Source organism: Podarcis liolepis (assembly GCF_965112155.1).
Source record: "Podarcis liolepis genome assembly, chromosome: Z".
Taxonomy (NCBI): Eukaryota; Metazoa; Chordata; class Lepidosauria; order Squamata; family Lacertidae; genus Podarcis; species Podarcis liolepis.
In genome coordinates, this window is record NC_139570.1 from 9,228,237 (window position 1) to 9,241,153 (window position 12,917).

Here is a 12,917-nt window from a genome sequence, read left to right on the forward strand (position 1 = left end):
ACTCCTCAGTGTGCACCCGATGAGGCAGTTGTCCCCAAAAACCCTCTTTGAAAAGAAATAAATCCCCAAACAGGCTCACATTCTGCTGATATTTTCTTCATTATATTGGGATGTTTCCCCCTATGTTCTTTAATAATAAAGATTATTAAATAAAGATTATCCTCTCCACTGTCCAGTTTTCGCTGAACAACTGGTGGAACAGTCTGCCACCCCCTCCAGTCTCTTTCATCCTCAAGAACCTCTCTGAAATGTACAGCAGAAGCAATCAATTGATTCTGAGACACAAGCCTGAACTTCATATCCTCTTACAGCAGTGACTCACATGTTAAAGCCAAAACTTATCTCTATTCCACCCCCAGCTAACAAGTTAGAAGTGAGATGTGACTTCTTCTTTAAAAAAAATAAAAGCTGACTTGCCCAGTCATTGAGGTTCTTGGCATACTGAGTTCTCAGGATAAGAAAATTCAGAATTTCCTATCTCAGTGGAAATCGATATGTGTTTGTGCCTGTGTCAGAGGAAGGCAACCACTTCGCTATTTGCGGTAAGTAAAGTGCACTTTAGTTTCTTACACAGCTACAGAGAGCTGTGGTGTGGAGTGCTCTTGTTGAGGCTTCAGGACAACTCTGCCATTTTATAGAATATTCCATTTACATCCCTTTCATTTTCCAGCCCCCTTCCCAAATGATGAACCTTCTGTAGCCACTAATCATATTCTGCCCTCACTGTTGTTATTTTGGGGGGGTTGGGGTCTCTCCAGCCCCCCCACGTATAGTGGTGCTGCAAAAAGCTTGGACTTTCTCCAAGTCTGCTAATGCATCCCTCTGTCTTATGCGTGCAGGTGGCACCATTTTGCCTGCGTCATCAATAGCACTCACAGCCTGAGCACTGGAAATAGAGGGAATGATAAAGCTGGGGGAGGAGAGAGAAGGATCTAGTTACTGGATTTGGGATGATGCTTCCAAAATATTTTTCATCCAGATTTCTTAGTTTTTGAAGTTCCAAATCACCATGGCTTCCATTCAGAAGTGGAACCAATGCATTAGGAATCCCCCATTTTTATTTATTTCCAGATCGTGTACAGTGCACGCTGCATGCACAGTTCACCATAGCTTTTGTCTCCTTCATTTCTAGTCTGCCAGTAATATTACCAATGCACAGAGCCAGCCCTACCAATATTAGGCAGATTGAGGCAATCGCCTTGGATAGCAGATACATATAGCCCTAGCTGTTCCCTTGACCCCCTTGACCAATCCATTTCTGATGGAAGTCAAAGCTACGTGTTCCGCAGTGCCTTGTCATGCAAGTCTTAAACTTGCCTGCTCTCCCTCAGGGCAAAGAGTCAACAACCAATCTAATCAGCTTCTGGACACACCACGAGGGGAGGGCACCATATTGTCAATTTGCCTCAGGCAGCAAAATGTCTAGGACTATCCCTGCCCTAACATGACGGGGGGGGGGGAGGAATCAACCTTGCTGTGATGGTACTTTGGAGTCTTGCAAACAGAGCAGGCTATATGGACTTTCTCCTGATCCAGTAATGCTACTTCAGTGCTCTTGTGTCTATCTTGACAATTTCTGACTTAAGGAGCAGCAAGTACCCCTTGTTTTCAGAGCTCAGTATGTACATAGGTGTCCCTATGGTTCTGCGGGAGAATCCCAAAACTGGGGATGGGGAGTGGCTTTCCAGGCCTCTGTATCTGGCCTTCAGGACTCTTACCAGAGCCTGCTTCTCACCCTCCTTGACTGTTTTTGCCTGGATGTGGAAGACAGACTGCTGTGTGTGAGCGTGTGTGAAAGCTATCCACCTGTATAAAGGTTAAAAAATAATAATTCATTGCTCCACCTATTTTCCCTCTGGTCAAATCCACAACTAGCATTCAGTTCGCAGAAGTTTATGCGGCCCTCGTGCAGAGAGACATTCCCCACTCCTGTGCTATGGTGTGCCTAGAAAAGAGCTGAATCTGTTCTTTTAACTCTTCTTCTCTTGAAAGGTGAATCAGCAGAGGTTTAGTCTTCTTAAGAACAGTCCTGCTAGATCAGACCAACTTGCCCTACCTGCTCTAGACATTTAAAGTGGTATCATTCCACTTCAAACCATCACGGCTTTCTCAAAAGAATCATGGGAGATGTAGTTGTTAAGGGTGCCGAGAGCTGTTCAGATATTCCTATTCCCTGCACTAAGCTACACTTCCCAGAGTGCTTTAACAATAAATCCCTCTTACCAAGGAACTCTGGGAATTGCAGCTCTGCAAGGGATAAACTACAGTTTCCAAGATTCTTTGGGAAAAGTCATGCGCTTTAAATATGCATTTCACTTGCAGTTAACTTGCGCAATTTCAACCTTGCATGGTTGAAAGCTAGCCAGTTGAAATGGCACAAATTAATTGCATGCAAAGTGGGAAGATTAAAAGCTCCTTTTGCATTGGGTTCTCTTGGCTTTTAAACTCTCCTCCTTGCTTACCGGGACGCAGGTGGCACTGTGGTCTAAACCACTGAGCCTAGGGTTTGCTGATCAGGTTGGCGGTTCAAATCCCCGCGACGGGGTGAGCTCCCGTTGCTCGGTCCCAGCTCCTGCTCACCTAGCAGTCGAAAGCACGTCAAAGTGCAAGTAGATAAATAGGTACCGCTCCGATAGGAAGATAAATGGCATTTCCATGCACTGCTCTGGTTTCACCAGAAGCGGCTTAGTCATGTTGGCCACATGACCTGGAAAAACTGTTGACAAACACTGGCTCCTTCGGCCAGTAAAGCAAGATGAGCGCTGCAACCCCAGTCATTTGCAACTGGACTTAATTGCCAGGGGTCCCTTTACCTTGCTTACAAGGCTCTTGGATGCTCTGATGAAATCTCAAAGAGAACTTGGACAGCTCCATGAGATCTGGCAAGAGAGCATACCAGAGCCCTGTAAGGGCCGCTTGGCATGCCAGCTCTGAAAGGTACGGATTGTTGTGCAGGGGTGGTTCCAAGGGTGCGGTTCAAGTATACATGTTTTTGTGCAAGCATGCCATCTCCAGAAAGTAAACCCTGTGCAAGATGCAGTTGTACAGGTGTATGCAACCTAAGGGACAGATGTTGTTTCTTCCATTTCTCCTTCTGGCCACTAGGTGTCACATAAGAAGCTCACCCGCAGCAGATTCAAAGCGTCATCATAAAAAAAAAAAGCTTTTCCTTTAGGGAGCATTCCCTTCTGGCACCATGAAGCATGACATGATGGGAGATCTATGATTGTGATTGCCCACACCTTTTTAATGAACTTAAGAAGCTGCCTTTTAAGGAGCCAGATGGTTGGCCCCGCCCAAGACAATATTAACAATGCAAGACTGGAAGCGGTGCTTTATAGTTTCAGGCAGGTCCTATTCCTGAAACCTTAAATGGAGATGTTGGGGGCTGAACTTGGGATTTTTTTGCATGGACAGCATGTGCTCCACTATTAAGCTATGGCTTATGGGCCATATGAATTGTGATCACAATGCTGTAGTGGAGGTGTTTAATCCTCTCCCCTCCCACACATCATAGAATCATAGCATTGTAGAGTTGGAAGGAACCCCAAGGGTCATCTAGTCCAACCCCCTGAAATGCAGGAATCTCAGCTAAAGCATCCATGATAGATGGCCATCCAACCTCTGCTTACAAACCCCCAAGGAAGGAGAGGCCTGGTTTTACTGGGGCAGTTGAGGGGGATGCCAAAGCATGGGATGAAACAGAATGGTTGGGGAGCATGAGAGAGAGAGAAAAAGAGAAATGTTAATTGTGTGCTTCACAACTGACATAACGCACATGGCCATCTAAAGCTGCCCCCAATGACCATTAAGTCTGAAGTCTAAGATTGCCAATTTGTTGCCACTTCCCAAATAATGGATACCAAGCAGGTAAATAGTTTCATATAACGCAGGGATTGACGAACTTTTGGCCCTCCAGGGATTGCTGGACTACAACTCCCATTAGCTCCAGCAAGCATGGCCCATGACTAGGGATGATGGGAGTTGTAGTTCAGTAACATTCCCAAAGTTCCCCACACCTGCTCTATGCTAATCCACTACAAAGGAACCTGGAATCCGTCACTATACCTCATTCACTTGCCTGAGCAAGGAGAGTTCACATCACCATTCTTGCTCTGGAAAAATATATATCCAGGAGCTGTGTTTTGCCTGGTACATCACTGCTATGTAAATTGTGTTCATCAGCAGAATACGTTACCTTGAGGATATGCAGAACTACAATTCCCTGGGGATATGCACGTCTTATATAGGAGCAAGACACTTTGTACAACTGGATCACAAACGAAATTAAATAGGGCACAGTATATACCTGCTGAATCCTGTGGATGTAATCTGTAAAGGGGAGATTCTTCTTCTCTGCTTTGTTCATTATTGTTATGTGTTTGGCTTTGTTTTAATCAGACTTTGAGCCTTGGAGAAGGCCATGGAAATCTTCTTCATGAAAAGACATCAGAGATGAAGGGAGGAAAATAAACTTGACAAAACCAGGTCACTACACCAGCAAGAGGAAGAAAATATAAGCTGTCCTCCTGGATCAGAGCACAGCATCCGTTGTAGTGCAGCCACCAAGGTGGTGCCAATTCCAGCTCAGGAAAGGGCATCAGTGGCTGGTGCCCACTGGGACTGGCAGCGCAGGAGGTCAAGAGGAGGCAGAGCCAGATTCAGGGACAGGAAGATGCAATGAATTCTAATCTAAGTAACTACCAGCCAGCTGCCAATCTCCCTTTCTTGGGCAAGGTTCTTGTGTGGGAGGTCATGCCAGATCCAAGGACTCTTGTAGGAAACTGATTTTCTAGATCGATTAAAATTGGGGTTTAGGCCCAGTGTTGGCATGGAAACTGCTTTGTCCACCCTGTATGATGACCTCTGTCAGGAGAGATGCAGGTGAAATGTGTCCCTGTTAATTCTCCTCAAGCTCTCAATGGACTTCAGTGCTATCAACTGTGGCAGGCATGGGCAAACTCGACCCTTCAGATGTTTTTTAGGACTACAACTCCCATCATCCCTAGCTAACAGGACCAGTGGTCAGGGATGATGAGAATTGAAGTTTCAAAACATCTGGAGGGCCAAGTTTGCCTATGCCTGGACTATGGTATCCTGCAGCAACAGCTGTCTGAGCTCATGGTGGGTGGCACCACTTTGTGGTGATTCTGGTCCTACTTGGATGGTCATTTCCAGAGGGTGATGCTTGGGGAGTGCTCTTCAGCCCCATGGAGACTTCATTGTGGGGTTCCTCAGGGTTTGATTTTATGCCCTACACTGTTTAACATCTGCATGAAACCACTGAGTGGGGTTATCAGGAGTTTTGGAGTACATTGTCAGCAATATGCTGTTGGCACACAACTCTACTTCTCCTTTACAGGTGGGCAGGGAATGTGCTGGACCCTGCCTTGCCTTAGTAATGGACTGGATGCGGGCCAACAAACTGAGGCTCAATCCAGAAAAGACAGAGGATACTGCTAGCAGGCGCTTCCTCTGGATGGATGGATGTGGGGGGAGATACACTCCTTCTCAAGGAGAGGGTATGCAGTTTGGGGGATCCTTTGCTGTCACTTGTGGCCCAGGTGGCCTCAGTGGCACAGAGTCCCTTCCATCAGCTGCAGCTGCTCCCCTGTCTGGACAGGGATAGCCTAACTTCTGTAGTCTATGCTCTGGTGACCCGTAGGTTAGATTACTGCAACACATTAAATGTGGGGCTGCCTCTGAAGATGGCTTGTGACAATAATCAGTGAAACTGCCATGTCCTATGTCAGGCCATTTTCACATCTAGCTCACTGCCATTTCTCTCAAAGAACGTTTTCTAGCACTATGACACAATCTCCATTGCCACTCCTATTCCTGTGACTGTAATTTGTTATAAACTGTTTTTAATAGCGAACTTTAAATTTCTGTCACTCACCTTGGAACCTGATGGTGAAGGGCCGGTAAAGAAATCAGATAAACAGTAATGAATAATACGTTCCTAGCAGTTTGGGGGCACTTAGGAGGGCTATGCATTTGAGATCTTGCCAAGACTTACAACACCTGGTAGGGTGAGCAACACACGATCTTTCTTATCCTGTGGGCAGCTGTGATGAAAGCAGCTTGCCTTGGAAATTTGTCACTAGGGGAAAGTATGAACCAGAGTGATTTAGGAGAAGCTCTAGTTTTCGGGGGGCTGGTGGTAGGAAATTCTAGCTAATGCTCTTTGCCATTACGCTGTACTTCCTAAGCTATCATCAGCCACCGTGGTGAGGAACCCAGTGTGGGAGGAACCAAACTGAACTGGCCCACCCAGTGATACAAGGCACTAGGGCTGCATAGGATTCAGTACTGAGAGTAGCTTTGATGTGGCAGATGTGTCACTAGGTTGGCATCAGCATTGGCTTGTAGATGCATAGTCTAGAGCACTTGGAGCTACAGGGCCTCAGAGCCTCTCTCTGGGGCCCTCCAGATGTTTTGAGCTACAACTCCCTGTCTGGGGTTAATGGGAGCTGTAGCCCAAAGCACCTGGAGGGTTCTAAGTTGGGGAGGGCTATTCTGCAGTAAGGTGTCATGGACTGGTTGGACCCAGAGGAATGGTGGGAGGAACCAGCTGGGGAACCCCCAAGGGAAGAAGGCTCAGAGCCCAGGGAGTGGTGGTGGGACAATGATGAGTGGTCAGAGGGAGAAGGGGAAGAAGGTGAGGAAGAGGAGGTGCAGAAACTGAAGAGGCTTAGTGAGAAGGGAGAGTCTGTGGCAGAGAGAAGTCCAGAATCAGAGGCAGAAGAAGGCGAGTGGGAGGAGGAAGGCCAAGAAGCAGGGAGGAGTCTGGCTGGTGAAGAGTCACAGGTGTCTGTCCCTCCTGCTGCAGCAGGCTTCCCTTCCCCCAGGTCTCCAAGAACCAGGAGAGGCATGAAGCAGGAGGAGCAAAAGCAGACACTCAGGCGCTTGGAAAACACCCTGGAGAAGAGGAGACATAGCCAGCTATGGGGAGGCAGGGACCAATTGCTTCATGGGGGCAAGACCTGAGTTGCTGTGCAGATCCTGTTTTGCTAATAAAGAGTTAACTCCAGGTTGCTCAGTGTGATTTACTGCTGCTCACTCCTGTCACAGGGATGTTGAGCCTTTCTCAACCCAAGGGCCACCTTCTGAGGGTCACATGCCGGTGGTGGGTGGGGCCAGAGGCAAAGCGGGTGGAGCAAAGCATATTAGCTCTACCATTGTACAGTAGGCTAGTGTCTGCACACACTCAACCACCACTCTCTGTGCTTCAGGCAGGCAGGCAAGAGGCATTATACAAGTTCAAAGGCACTCAAGTGTCGGAAACGTATAACTGAATGCTTTGACGTGGGTTATCTGTGAGAGGTCTAGTACTGTGGCCCTACCTTACTTATGTACCTCCTATGATGTTATAGTTTATAATTATTGTGTAATGTTTTAATTCTGACTATCGGTCGAATAAAGGCACATTCCAGAGGGGCAGAAATGCTCAAGAGCAGGTGAGAAGTAAGGTTGGTGAGGGGTGTAAACTGGTAGACTGGGAGGGCTACACTTGGCCCCTAAGCCAAAATGAGGGTTCTTGTGTTAATTCACAAAGCCCTAAACAACTTGATCACTAAGATTCTCTGATGGGGCACTTCTGGTGGCTCCCCATACCCTCATGTTTGGTCCGCCTTTAGTGTGGAAGGCCCTGCCCTGTGCATTTACCTACCAGTAGAGGTTCAGCAGGAATCACCCTTGCCTTCTTTTAGACCTTGCCTGGAACTGTGGCCTACCTAGTCCAGCATCTCACAGTGGCCAACCAGATGTGTGTGGGAAACCCAAAAGCAGGAGCTGAGCACAAAAGGGTTCTCACCTGTGGTTTCCAGCAACCACTGGTATTCACACTGCCTCTTCAAGTGGAGATTAGAACCTAGCCATTGATATAACTTTATCTTCCGTGAACTTGTTCCATCCTCTTTTAAAGCCATCAGAGCAACGTGTGCATGTGAATCTCCTGCAGCAGGGAGTTCCACATCCTGGGTCCCCAACAGAAAAGACCCTTTCACCTGTCTGTGCTCTGAAGGGGGAGAGATGCACAGAAAGGTCTCGCCAACCAGCATTCCACCCTCCTGGAGGAAAATAAGTTGTGAAAAGGCTTTAGTATTCCAATGCAACCAATGGCAAATGCATCAGCGGGTTGTACTGAAGGTGATGTGCATTGGTTCCATGTCTGATGTGTCACTATCTCATCATGAGCTCACCCTGAAAGTGCCCAGTGATTCTGATTGCGAATTTAAGTTGCTATGGAGCAGGGTGGCGGGTGGCGATGAGAGCAATAGGAAACCAGCAATTATTTTCCAGCACAATGCTGTATAAAACAACAATCTCTGGGCACAGAGAGGAGAAATGTTGCAATATAATTATTATGCTATATTGCCTCCCGGTTGCGTGTGTCAGCCCATGGCTGCAAAGGCAAATGAGTGCAAATAAAAGGTAAGGTTCTTTTGTTTTCACAAAGGGATGGTGAGGATACAGATGATTAAAAGGCTGCATATGGTTTTGGTTGCAGAGGCTATAAAAGTGCTCGTCAATTGCAGCAATCTACCACCCACACAGTCTTTTTAAAATTTATTTTAAATTTAAGAAGGAGGGGGAAATGAACCTTGCTCCAAGAGAAGTGCACCTGGATTCTGGCTGGGCACAGCATACCAGCATGCAGGATCCCTCTAGTTCAGTTTTGCTTACACTGACTGGCAGCAGTTCTCCAGGGTTTCAGGGGCCATTCCCAGCCCTACCTAGAGACACCAAGGATTGAACCTGGGACCTCAGGTGCTGAGTTACAGCCCTTCCCCAAAACCCCACTCAGTTCTGTGATGCTTAATTTTTAGGATGGCTTTGCAAGGGAATATTATTATTATTATTATTATTATTATTATTATTACTACTACTACTACTACTACTACTATTATTATTTATATACCACCCTATACCTGGAGGTCTCAGGATAGTTCACAGAATAAAATCAAAATATAAAACCACAAAATACCTAATCAAAATAAAAACAACCCAATAACCCCACCACAACAAAAAACCCAAACCCACATTTTAAAAGGACATAGCATGTCAATGTGCTATCCACTCCCATAAAGAAGCAGGGTGAGGAATATAGTCTGTATAAACTATATTTGTTTGGCTATATTTGCTTTGTCCCCTTCTGGGTTGTGATGTGAACCTTCCAAAGTAGACACAGGAGTGATGCAGGCAACAGATTTGATTGGCAGGTCACGACAACCTTTTCCAATCCACTTTCCTGACAATTTGCAAAGGCATGGTGACCTGCAATCTGTGCACGTCATGAAGCAATGAAGCACGTCTCTTGAGCAAGAAGGGAACTAGCTCAGCCTGCTTCTTTTTTTGGCTTGCCAAAGAGGTTCGAATATGCTCTTTTTTCTTGTGAATGAAGCTCACAAGATTCCTTCACATCGCAATACACTAATTATATTATTATTATTTTATAATAATATTACCTTTCCCTTCCCTTCCCTTCCCTTTCCCTTCCCTTTCCCGCCCCGATCTGGCCACAGTGATCCATGCGACGGTCACCTCCAGGCTTGACTACTGTAATTCGCTCTACGCGGGGCTGCCCTTGAAGAAACTCCAGCGGGTGCAGAATGCTGCAGCGAGGCTCCTCACGGGGTCTCTGCCATGGGAGCATATTCACCCAGTGCTTTTCAAGCTGCACTGGCTCCCAGTGGAGTACAGGGTCAGATTTAAGGTGCTGCTTTTGACCTTTAAAGCCCTTCATGGCCTAGGACCCTCGTACCTACGGGACCGCCTCTCCCGGTATGCCCCACGGAGAGCCTCAAGGTCCATAAATAGCAACACCCTAGTGGTCCCGGGCCCTAAGGAAGTTAGATTGGCTTCAACCAGAGACAGGGCCTTCTCAACACTGGCTCTGGCCTGGTGGAACGCTCTGCCTCATGAGACCAGGGCCCTGCAGGATCTGATTTCTTTCCGCAGGGCCTGTAAGACAGAGTTGTTCCGCCTGGCTTTGGCTTGGAGCCAATTTGATTCCCTCCCCCTCTTTCTTTTTTCCTTTTTCCTTCTGTGATAGAACTCCTACTCGGGGACTTCTCTGGCTTTTTTCTGGGCCACGTAGGACCAGTCTGGATAGCTGGCCTTGTTGAAGACTTGACGTTTTCATCCCCCAAAAAAGTTTTTGAGTTTCTGCTGAAATGAGGCTGCATTTTGATGTTGTATTTTAATCTTGTTTTTAAGTTGTATTTCAAGCAATCTGTTTTATATTTGGTGTTAGCTGCCCTGAGCCCGGTCTTGGCTGGGGAGGGCAGGGTATAAATAAAACAATTTTATTATTTATTTATTTATTTATTTATTTATTTATTTATTTATTTATTTATTTATTTGCCAATGAGAATACAAAATACATAATAAACAAAAACCAAAGCAAAACCAATAACCCCCTCCTACAAACACATTTCAAAGGCTATAGATTGTTTAATCAGCCCAGGGCCTGGTTACAGAGAAACGTTTTTGCCTGGTGCCTAAATATACATAATGAAGGCACAAGGTGAATCTCCTTGGGGAGAGCATTCCACAAATCTGAAGCCACTACAGAAAAGGCCCGTTTCTTGTGTTGCCACCTTCCAGACCTCTTGTGGAGGAGCTTATCTTCCAACATTTATCTGATGAAAATAGGGATGTCCTATTTAATAATAATAATAATAATAATAATAATAATAATAATAATACCCCTCCTATCTGACTGGGTTGCCCCAGCCACTCTGGGAGGCTTCCAACATATATAAAAACATAATAAACATTTTTTTAAAAAAAAAACTTCCCTATGCAGGGCTGCCTTCACATGGCTCAGGGGTCAGATAACTCCACACCCTCCAACATTTCTCTGATGAAAATAGGGATATCCTAAGGAAAAGTGGGATCAAATTCCTGGATCAAATCAGAAACAGGGACAGCTTCTGTAAATCTGGGACTGTCCCTGGAAAATTGGGACACTTGGAGGGTCTTGAAGAAAGGCCTCAGATTGTGATCACAAGGTTTTGATCAGTTCATATGGGGAGAGGCAGTCCTTGAGGTAAGGCAGTTATTTGTGGGGCATAGGAATTTGTTCATTCCCCCCCCCTCCAAATATAGTCCAGCCCCCACAAGGTCTGAGGGTCAGTGGACCAGCCCCCTGCTGAAAAAGTTTGCTGACCCCTGCCTAAACCGTTTAAGGCTTTACAGGTTAAAACCAGCACTTTGAATTGGGCCCAGAAACTGATGGGCAGCCAGTGCAGTTGGGCCCGGATCAGTGAAACATGCTCAAACATTCTTGCCCCAGTGAGCAGCCTGGCCCGTGAATTCTGCACTGGCTATTTGCTTTCTGAAGGGCAGCAAAGACGAGAAAAGCATTCAGGCCATCCTCGTACAAGCTCTGTAGGAGACCGAAATGAGGGGAAAGTGAACCCTAGGAACATAGGAATTTGTCTTGGACAAAGGCAGTACTGGCAGAAGCTCTTCAGGTTTTCAGGCAGGACCTTTGACCATCCCCACTGCAGGTCTCCAGGGCTTGAACCTGACACCTTCTGCATGAAAAGGTCAGCTGCTCTAACACTGAGCTTATGGTCCTACCCAACAAGTACATACAAGAAATCCGGGGGGGGGGGGCGGAGTGTGGAGGAGATGCCTCCGTATTAGCTTGTTTTTCATTTGCTAAATTGCAAAGGATTAATTATCCAAATTAACTTGCATTGCTTCAGGTGCATCTCTTAGGTACCTGGCCAGCCATTTATTATGAAATGATTTTTATCCCTTGTTCCCTCCCTATCTTATCACGCCTGAAGGTTTTTGAATGAGGGAGTTAGGTCCTTCAAAGTCCCATTGATTTAAATGTAAGATATTTAAGTATCTGCTTCACGCAGCTTTGTAAGCCTACAGAGTTACTAGCTCACTTGGCCAGACACATCAGGTGAGTCGTTTGTGCCACATCAATACCCCAAAGGGGGGGGGGGCATGTGGAATCCAACATGCTTCCTTTTTGCAAAAACTTCCTGCCCTGGTCACCTGGCACCAGCTTTGTGTCTTAAGTCTCTCTTCAATATCCTTTGGACTTCAAAATGCTCAACTTTGGCTGGATCATATTATTATATGTTACCGCTACATGCTTTGGTAACCAGGAAATACCTTTTTTATAAAACATTTTGCAGTTTTTTATTTGCAGAACATCTTATTTCTTCACGTCATGTTTGTTTTCTCTGCCTCTGTTGCAAAGTGACCACATGCAGGAGCATTTTTTAAAGTCAACACAGTCTTGGTGTTTTTTGTTAAGAGCTCTAGTCCTCCTTTTTATGAGATTTATGGCTTTAATTTCCTTTTGTGATGTCAAAAAGAGAGAGAAAAGAACAAAGAGTAACCCCTCCAAAAACAATCCTCATTTTGTAAAGGGCATTTACAGGATGGTTAATGTGAGTTGTATAACGGTGTCTAATTAAACTGCGGCTGTGCAGTGTAAATTTAACATGATTATCCTTTGCCTCGGCAGACGACTTAAGGGCAGTGATTTAGTTGGCAGTAGATGAAGACAGCAAGAGACTCAGAAGCTGCAACAAAATATTAGTACCCAGAAGCACTTCTCTGTTGTTGCTAATCGGCCAGGTACCAGACTTTCTTCACAAAGACAACCGCAGGTGTCAATGAGAAAATTACCTGGCAGATAGAATCTTACTTCTTTCTTTAAAACACACACATGCATGTGCAAACTGAGACTGGTTGCTGTGCCACAGACCTTAAAATCAGTGAATAAAGGAGTCAGTGAGAGGATTACGCCTTGCATAAGAGTTTTAATGTCTATGCTGAAGGTTCAGGATTCATTTGTACTACGTCTCGCAAATTGGCATTGGACTTGGGCAGGAACTGAAGCAAATTGTTTGCAACACTTATGGATTCCTTTCCTCCCC

At 45.8% G+C, this 12,917-nt stretch overlaps 1 long non-coding RNA gene across 2 annotated transcripts; it reads left to right on the plus strand.

Annotated features, from left to right (window-relative positions):
• The first annotated feature begins 10,371 nt into the window (after positions 1-10,371).
• Positions 10,372-12,579, plus strand: LOC310698899. 2 transcript variants are annotated; one of them, XR_014521800.1, is made up of 2 exons: positions 10,372-11,056; positions 12,503-12,579. It is a non-coding gene; the product is annotated as an uncharacterized lncRNA (long non-coding RNA). The 2 variants fall into 2 exon arrangements; XR_014521801.1 differs by lacking the exon at positions 10,372-11,056 and adding an exon at positions 11,116-11,929.
• Positions 12,580-12,917: the final 338 nt, after the last annotated feature.